Source organism: Triplophysa dalaica, chromosome 3 (assembly GCF_015846415.1).
Source record: "Triplophysa dalaica isolate WHDGS20190420 chromosome 3, ASM1584641v1, whole genome shotgun sequence".
Classification (NCBI taxonomy): Eukaryota; Metazoa; Chordata; class Actinopteri; order Cypriniformes; family Nemacheilidae; genus Triplophysa; species Triplophysa dalaica.
The window spans coordinates 19,893,988-19,902,568 of NC_079544.1; the positions used below are offsets into that span (position 1 = coordinate 19,893,988).

General features: G+C 39.5%; 1 pseudogene; it reads left to right on the plus strand.

Moving 5' to 3' along the window:
- Nucleotides 1–886: 886 nt before the first annotated feature.
- On the plus strand, nt 887–4,106 carry LOC130417411 (prolyl 4-hydroxylase subunit alpha-2-like; annotated as a pseudogene).
- Nucleotides 4,107–8,581: the final 4,475 nt, after the last annotated feature.

Consider the following 8,581-nt stretch of genomic DNA (forward strand, 5'->3'; position numbering starts at 1 on the left):
TTTCGACACCAGTGATGCCGAAGTCTTACGTGCTTTGGACGGTAGGTGTGGCCGATTCCCCCCCAGGTGGTAGCTGACCGCAGCACAGGTGCACCGCGGGCGGACGTCACAGCCCAGGTAGCAGACGAAATGGTGGCTGGTTCCCGTAGGAAGACAGCCACCTGTGACCGCAACTTCTAAATGACAATCTGCCCGCAGTGCGGATTGTCATTTAGAACGCTGCTTCAGCTTGCTGGACGCCCAGACGCCTAACGCAGCGATCGTGTCCATCCCGCTCCTCGATGAAGGTGCCGCACCCTAGAGAACAGTGGGACATGCCGCGCTGGAGAATGCTCAGTCAGTCCTGAAAAGGACTTTTTTAGAAAAAATCTCTAACACCTCCGGAACCGCCGAGACACCCAGGGGAAGGTTGCTGCAGGTAGGGACGTCCGCTGCAACACGTCGTAGATCCGGCAATGTAGAAGAAGAAGAATTCATTGAATTAGTTCTGTTCGTAGTCATGAGCGAAGGCTCTGAAGAACAAAAGGTAAATGAATGCTGCACGCCGGCTTCCTTTTATACCGGATATCCGGGGGCGGAGCCATGCATGCAAATTTCATTCGCCAAATTTCATTGGCCTTTTCTATAGTAGTCAGAGTTGATTGGTTCTCAAGGGCGAACCCCATCTGTCGTTCTCGACACAACGCCGAGAGACCGACAGAAAGGGAACTGGTCATTTTAATGAGGAGAGTGTTTTGTCTTTCTTTACATTTATGTTTTTTAAATAATCTGCAATGATATCACAGGAACTCCTTTCAGTGAGGATGAAGCTTTCTATTTGGGGAAAGTCGCCTATCAGCAGAAGAAACATCAGCATGCCTTTCACTGGTTTCTGTACAGCTTGAAAATGCTTAATGATCCAGAATCCTTACATTCAATACAAAGTGTTAGCAGACAGCAGTTGCTAGAGTACCTGGGCTCCTCTGCATATCATTTTGGAAGCCCATCTGTGGCAACTGACTCCAACAAGCTTCTTCTTCATCTGGGTGAGGTTTAGAGTAGCTGATATGTTACCAACAGTTTTTAATGAATAGTTTTATAAATGACTGTAAATTGTGACCGCAGTTGTATACCTAATAAATACACAACAGTACATACATCATTTCTGTAATAATTTCCATCTGATATACATTTTCCTTATACATTCGGCAAGAAAAAGTTTCCTGACAAATAATCGTCAATCTAACTGTTTGAAAGATCAAATCATGCAGTTTGTGAAGACATAGAGAAACCTTCTGAAGCACTTCAGTGGCTATATTGAAGCAGAAAAAGAGAATTTCAATGTAATAAATACATTCAATTACTTTTATGTTCAATCTAGCAATCTTCAGACTCTTAAACTGCTTTCAAAATCGGAGGACCCTGAGAGAACCATGAGTAACCCTATAGATGCTTACAGACTCATCAGGCAACTGATGGGAAGATTGGTTGTCTGTTTTACAATTCACTCAAATAACTCACAATAAGGGTAAGATTTTATTTGAAATATACAGATCTGCATCAAAATATATTTATAAAAATAAAGAGAGAAACTTTGCTATTCATAAAATGCTATGATGACATAAGCACTGACGTCACCTGTTTGTCAGGTGCAATACACAATGCTCCAATGTCAACCATTATTTGCATGAACCCCATGACTAATTCAGAAACTAGAAGTAAAAGTTGAAAGTAACTTGTATTTCAATTTCCATGTTTCGTAAAATGATTGAAGATTTCTTAGCATAGTTTATATGGTCTTGTTATTGTGCTTCATAATCTTAAAGAGTATCAGGAATGGTTCCACTCAGAAAAAACAAAGTTTCCATCAGAAGAGGATTTGGAGGGTGCAGCCTTGAGACTACAAGAAATCTACAAATTCTACCCGGAGCACATTGCAAAGGGTGACATGTTTGCATTTTTGCTTTAATGCAAAGTATTTAATGTAAATTTAAAATGAGAACACAGTGTTTTTACCTTTGTTTTCAAGAATTTCATCTGCAATGAATTCACAGAAATGCCTTTCAGTAAGGTTGAAGCTTTCTATGTGGGAAAAGTTGCATATCAGCAGAGAAAATTCTAGCAAGCTTTTCACTGGTTTCTGTACAGTCTGAAAATGGTAAATCATCCAGAATTCGTACAAAGTTTGCTAGTTTACCTTGGCTACTCAGCGCATAGGTTTGGCGGCCTGTCTGTGGCAGTCAATTTATTCCAGCAGCTTCTAAAACTGAGTGAGGTCTACAGCTGATGTGTAAAAAGTTTATTTTTCCAGTGTTATATGAATGAGACTGATGAGTTGTGTGTTGAATATTAGTATGCCCCTCCAGTTGTTACAAACCTGTAGCCAAACAGTGCTCAAATATCTTCATAAAATTAACACAACTCATTGTTGTGCTGAACAGAAATGAAGATATTTTAATGAATGTTTGTAGCTAAGCCAAAAAAGACTACTATGGGAGTCAGTGGTGATCCAAAACAGCTTAGTTACAAGATATTTTAAAATATCTTAATTTGGGCTCATCACAACAAAGAAAAGTAAACAGGTATGTTACAACTGGAGGGTAGGCAAATGGGTAAACTACACCTTTAAGAGAGCACAAATGGTGATATACAGTATGTGATCACATGCTGATTTTTCTAAAATAGAAGCAAGAGGAACAATAAAATACATAAAGAATGCTGCTTGTGTATAATTATGTTTGAGGTGGCCAACTAATCTCTTGAAATTGTTTGGACTATTTTAAATCATTAAATTACTGCTGTCTTTCTAACATCTTTAAACCAGACCCAACCGATGAGGAGATTAGAAATAAGTTAAATGAGACATACAGTACCCTTCAACTTCAGATCAGAACTTCAGAGCCTGATATATACACAGTGAACACAAAACATTCAACTAACTCCTATGAGGCATTGTGCAAAGGAGACACTGACCAGAGGGCAAGTCCAATTTTTCTCACAAAAACATTACAGTTGTGAAGGTTTGTTTATATACACTTTTCAATATTTATAAAATCAGACCTCCAGAAGGCAAAGGGCACTGTCTTGTAGATACAGCACAGGAGGAGGAAACCCCAGACTGATTTTATCACCATTGAAAGAGGAGATCGAGTGGGATGAGCCTCGAATCATTAGATATCATGACATAATATCCGACAAAGAGATCGAGATCTTGAAAGATATCTCTAGACCTCAGGTGAGTATTTACTTTTTAATTGTGATGGTATTTATTATATTATGTTGACTATAAGGTGTACTGTATGTTTTAAATGGTTTATTCTTTATTTGTGAACTAGCTTTCTAGGTCTGAAGTATTAATAGAACAAGAAGGCACTGTCTCAAATAAACGTGTTTCTAAAAGGTAGTGACTTCATTAATAACGTAATGGTTAGATGTATTTGATATTATTTAAGCAGTTTAGTCAAACACTTATTGTAAAAAAAGTCATCTTTTTTTCAGTGTTTTTCTGGAAGAAGATGCTATTGTGGATGTTCGTGTCAATCGGAGGATTTCAGATGCTACAGGACTGTCTATGGAAGGAGCTGAACCTCTACATGTATGGTCAAAAGAGAAATCACCTGTTAATGCACATGGGCGTGGCAGAACATTTTTTCTAAAAACTAAACAGTTTTACTGCTGTTTGGTAAATTTGGTTAAATTCTTCTCCCTCTTTTTTTGTCCCAAAACGTATAGTTACTTTTTTGAATCATTTGTCAGGTTCAGAATTATGGGATTGGAGGCAGATTTGAACCACATCATGACTCACTGGTAAAATCATGTTGGTCGAATTCTTTGAGATATTGATTAGAAATGCAGTAGTATAGACCAAATTGCATGCAAATTTAAGAATATTTAATCTCACAGGATATAGAGAATGACAGGATTGCTACATTCTTAATTTACGTACATTTTTGGTGGTAATAATGTTTTTTTTTGTTGGCCATTACTACTCATATTATAGACATTTTTTGTGACCAATAAGTGATCGTGTGCTCCTCCTGTAGATGAGTGATGTAGAGATAGGAGGCGCCACTGTATTCCCTGAATTTGGAATTGCACAGATGATCTGCTTCTACTTTAGGAAATAAATCATTGTACTACTTGGTTTAAAAAAGCCTTTAGCGCCACCTGTTCGATCCGAATCTAATCATTATGATATTAAAGCAGGGGAAATTATTCTGACAATGAAGAATGTTGCTGTCAGATTTGATTCCCATCTGTTCAATGAGGAATAACGTCTTGGTTACGGATGTAACCTCAGTTCCCTGATGGAGGGAACGAGACGTTGTGTGGAACCGACAGAGGGGGTTCGCCCTTGAGAACCTATCAACTTCGACTAGCTTAAAAAAGGCCAATGAAATTGGGGAATGAAATTTTCATGCCGGCTCCGCCCCCGGAAATCCGGGTATAAAAGGGAGACTGTGTGCTTCATTCATTCACCTTTAGTTCTAAGGAGTCTGAGAGCCACTCAAGACTGCTGCAGCGAGCGGCTCGTGTTGTGGCATAAGGGAAACAAAGTCTCGTTCCCTACATCAGGGAACTGAGAATACATCCGTAATCAAGACGTTCCCTTTTAGTCGGTCTCTCGACGTTGTGTTGAGCCGACAGATGGGGTTCCTATGGGAATGCGTCACAATTTCTAGCGAAGCAATGGTTACTGGCCTGGACATGTCAGACGTGAGCACTTTCGCATATCGTAACCTTTCAGTGGATAGGTCTGGGGTCTCAGAGCTTTCGCGGAGAAATGTGGGGAAGCCCCGACCACCGGCCGTTATGGGAGGGGGCCTTGTTTCTCTAACCGGCAGGAAGCCACCCAGTCAGGGCCACTGGGTGAGCGCTATCTACCCAAGGGGTAATGCGCTACAGAGATCCCATCCTACCGTAGCGAGTAGTTTAGTGGATATCAACATGGTCTCACTGATAGGGAAGAACTCATGGGAAAATGTGCAGACTGAAGCAGTTAACCGCGAGGTGGAGGTCCACTTAGGAAGGTCATGGGTTACCAGGTTGGGAACCAATCATGAGGATACATCAGACGGATCCGCTCGATTGGATAACTCAGATGGTACCCTGCCTAAGGGGCAGGGCTGCTCTGCCCAGCCTGCCCGTATGAGGTGCTTGCTTAGTGGTGGATGAAATGCCTGTTCTTCACCCATTGGGGGAAGAAAGAAGGCTAAGTAGCACGCTGACCCACCTGAGAAGGGGGGAAAGTGCTTTCGCAGGCGTAGGACACGGGCTGATACCGCTTTTACGCAATGGTTGTAAAACCTCGAGAAACTGTTGGGCGTAGCCCAACCTGCAGCTCTGCAGTTGTCTGCCAGAGAGTCTCCTCTAGCCAGTGCCCACGAGGAGGCGATGCCCCGGGTGGAGTGAGCTCTCACTGCAAGTGGGCACGGGCGATCTTTAGATTGGTAGTTTACATTTTTGCTGGTGCTGATGATTTTTTGGTAGGCCATTACTACTCATATTACTGACACGTTGTTACCAATTAGTGATCATGTGCTCCTCCTGTAGAAAAAAACTTAAGACCCAATATAATTTGCAAATGCTTAAAAACAATGAGATTGTTAGTCCTCTTCATTTTGATTAATATTGATAGTGCATCTCAAATTTTAGATCCTAAGATCAATATGATGTTTTAGTACAATATTACCAGTGTTTTGTATAATATATTGAGTTGTACAGCTGAAATGACAGACAGATAATGCTGTATAAATTCTGCTGTCATGTTTGATTCTGGATTTTAAAGAAAATCCCACATGCAGGAAACAAGTTTGTCAACAAATGTTAGTGTCATCATGCACAAAACATGTTTTTTTTTCCTCTGCTGATTGAAGAAATGTACATTTTCTTGTTATATCAATGACACAAGATCATTAAGCAAGATACATTACTTGACATATGCCTTAGCATATATAATTAACTTGTCGACCCACTTCAGCAATCATATTTCCTCCGGACAAAAATACAACCCGAATTCCGGAAAAGTTGGGTTGTTTTTTAAATTTGAATAAAATGAAAACTAAAAGACTTATAAATCACATGAGCCGGAATTTTATTCACAATAGAACATAGATAACATAGCAAATGTTTAAACTGAGAATTGTTAAAATTTTATGCATGAAATGAGCTCATTTCAAATTTGATTCCTGCTACAGATCTCAAAATAGTTGGGACAGGGTCATGTTTACCATGGTGTAGCATCTCCTTTTCTTTTCAAAACAGTTTGAAGACATCTGGGCATTGAGGCGATGAGTTGCTGGAGTTTTGGTGTTGGAATTTGGTCCCATTCTTGCCTTATATAGGTTTCCAGTTGCTGAAGAGTTTGTGGTCGCCTTTGACGTATTATTTGTTTAATGATGGGCCAAATGTTCTCTATAGGTGAAAGATCTGGACTGCCGGCAGGCCAATTCAGTACCCGGACTATTCTACAACGAAGCCATTCTGTTGTTATAGCTGCAGGATGACGTTTTGCATTGTCCTGCTGAAGTATACAAGGCCTTCCCTGAAATATGTTGTTTGGAGTGAAGCATATATTACTCTAAAACCTTTTTATACCTTTCAGCATTCACATAGCCTTCCAAAACATGTAAGCTGCCCATACCGTATGCACTTATGCACCCCCATACCATCAGAAAATGCTGGCTTTTGAACTGAACGCTGATAACATGCCCGAAGGTCTCCCTCCTCTTTAGCGAACACCACGGGCATCCAATAAAGGGTTCCGGCCTTGTCCCTTGTGCACAGAGATTTCTCCAGCTTCTCTGAATCTTTTGATGATGTTGTGCACTGTAGATGATAAGATTTCGAAGCCTTTGCAATTCGACGTTGAGGAACATTGTTTTTAAAGTATCCCACAATCTTTTTACGCAGTCTATCACAGATTGGAGAGCCTCTGCCCATCTTTACTTCTGCCTCTCAAAGACATCCCTTTTATAGCTAATCATGTTACAGAACTGATATCAATTAACTTAATTAGTCACTAAATGTTCTCCCATCTAAATCTTTTCAAAACTGCTTGCTTTTATAGCAATTTGTTGCCCCGTGACAACTTTTTTGAGACCTGTAGCAGGCATTCAATTCTAAATGAGCTTTAGGGGAGGAAAGTGTAAAATTTCTCGGTTTAAACATTACCTAAGTTATCTATGTTCTATTGTGAATGAACGCCTGCTCATGTGATTTGAAATTCCTTTAGTTTTCACTTCATTCAAATTTAAAAAACGTCACAACTATTCCGGAATTCGGATTGTACAATGTTACTTATTCTGCATGGGAAAGTCTAAGATACAAATGTAATGATGATATGTTAACTAAGATATAATAAAAAACCTATATTAAGCTTTTCCTTTCTGCATTAGTCATTTGTGATGCAAATATGGGTGCCATGGCAACAATGTACTGTATGTGAGGTGATTTTTCCTCTGTTTAGAAATGCTGTCTATCAATGCACTAGGAATTTTGTTAAACATGCCACCTCAGGACACGTGAGGCTTAAAAAAATGAAAGGAAACACCTTCTTTGAAATCCTTAACAAACAGGTTCTCACACACTTTTCAGAGAAAGACCTATACTTCAAATAACAGCGGTCAGAATGGTTACAAAACAAATAAATTGTTTAAATTCACAAAAGGAGTTTAAAACAAAAAATGAATAGAAAAATAAGATTCATCCAGAACCCTTATATTCAGCACGAAGTGTTACCAAGAAAGATTTGCTGAAGTACCTTCATGTAGCGATCTACTGCTACCAGCAGCTTCTAAATCTAGGTGAGCTCTACACTTAACACTTAATTTATAAACAAATAACCAATATAAAATTAACTAGTGATATAATTTATGTTTTTTACATTTTAGCAAAGCTATGACTTTGGCTATTCTATTTATTCATGATGTTCAGTTATGTGATATTGCCTTTATACAACAGTTAACTTTGGTTGCAGTGCTGTCACTGCACTCTTGGAATGCCACCTTTCCATTAAACCAGAGAACTGAAAGTAACTGTTGTATGATAATGATATTTGAGGTTGCTAAAAAAATCATTTAAGTCATATATTTACTGCTGTCTTTTGAACATCTATACCTGAGATCCAACCGATGAGGATGTTAAATATGAGCTGAATCTGTTAAGAAAACTTTGTCTTTATACAACTTCGAGCCCAGATATATTCACACTGAATATGACGTCAAGTAACTCCTATTAGGCACTCTGCAGGGGAGAGGTTGAACAGAGGGTGAATTATCATGTCTGAAGCATTATTTAACGATGCATTTTAAACTACAAATGTGAAGCATTTTTTGTGTGAGCTAGTAACTGGAAAATACTTTTATTTGGCCAGTGATTGAAGGTTTGGCTAAATTGTATGGTGGGGTTGACCGGTGAAAGGCAGGAGAACTCTGATAGGTTAGTCCCTGAGTGATACGGCGCAGAAAAAAGGGGAAACTGCCTCTGGATTGGATGTGCCTGGGGAAAGGGGAGAGGTTTTGGGAAGCAGTAGGGGAGGAGAAGAGGATGAGAAATTGACTGCACATCTGCTGAAAGAGAACACGTACACAAACATGCAAAC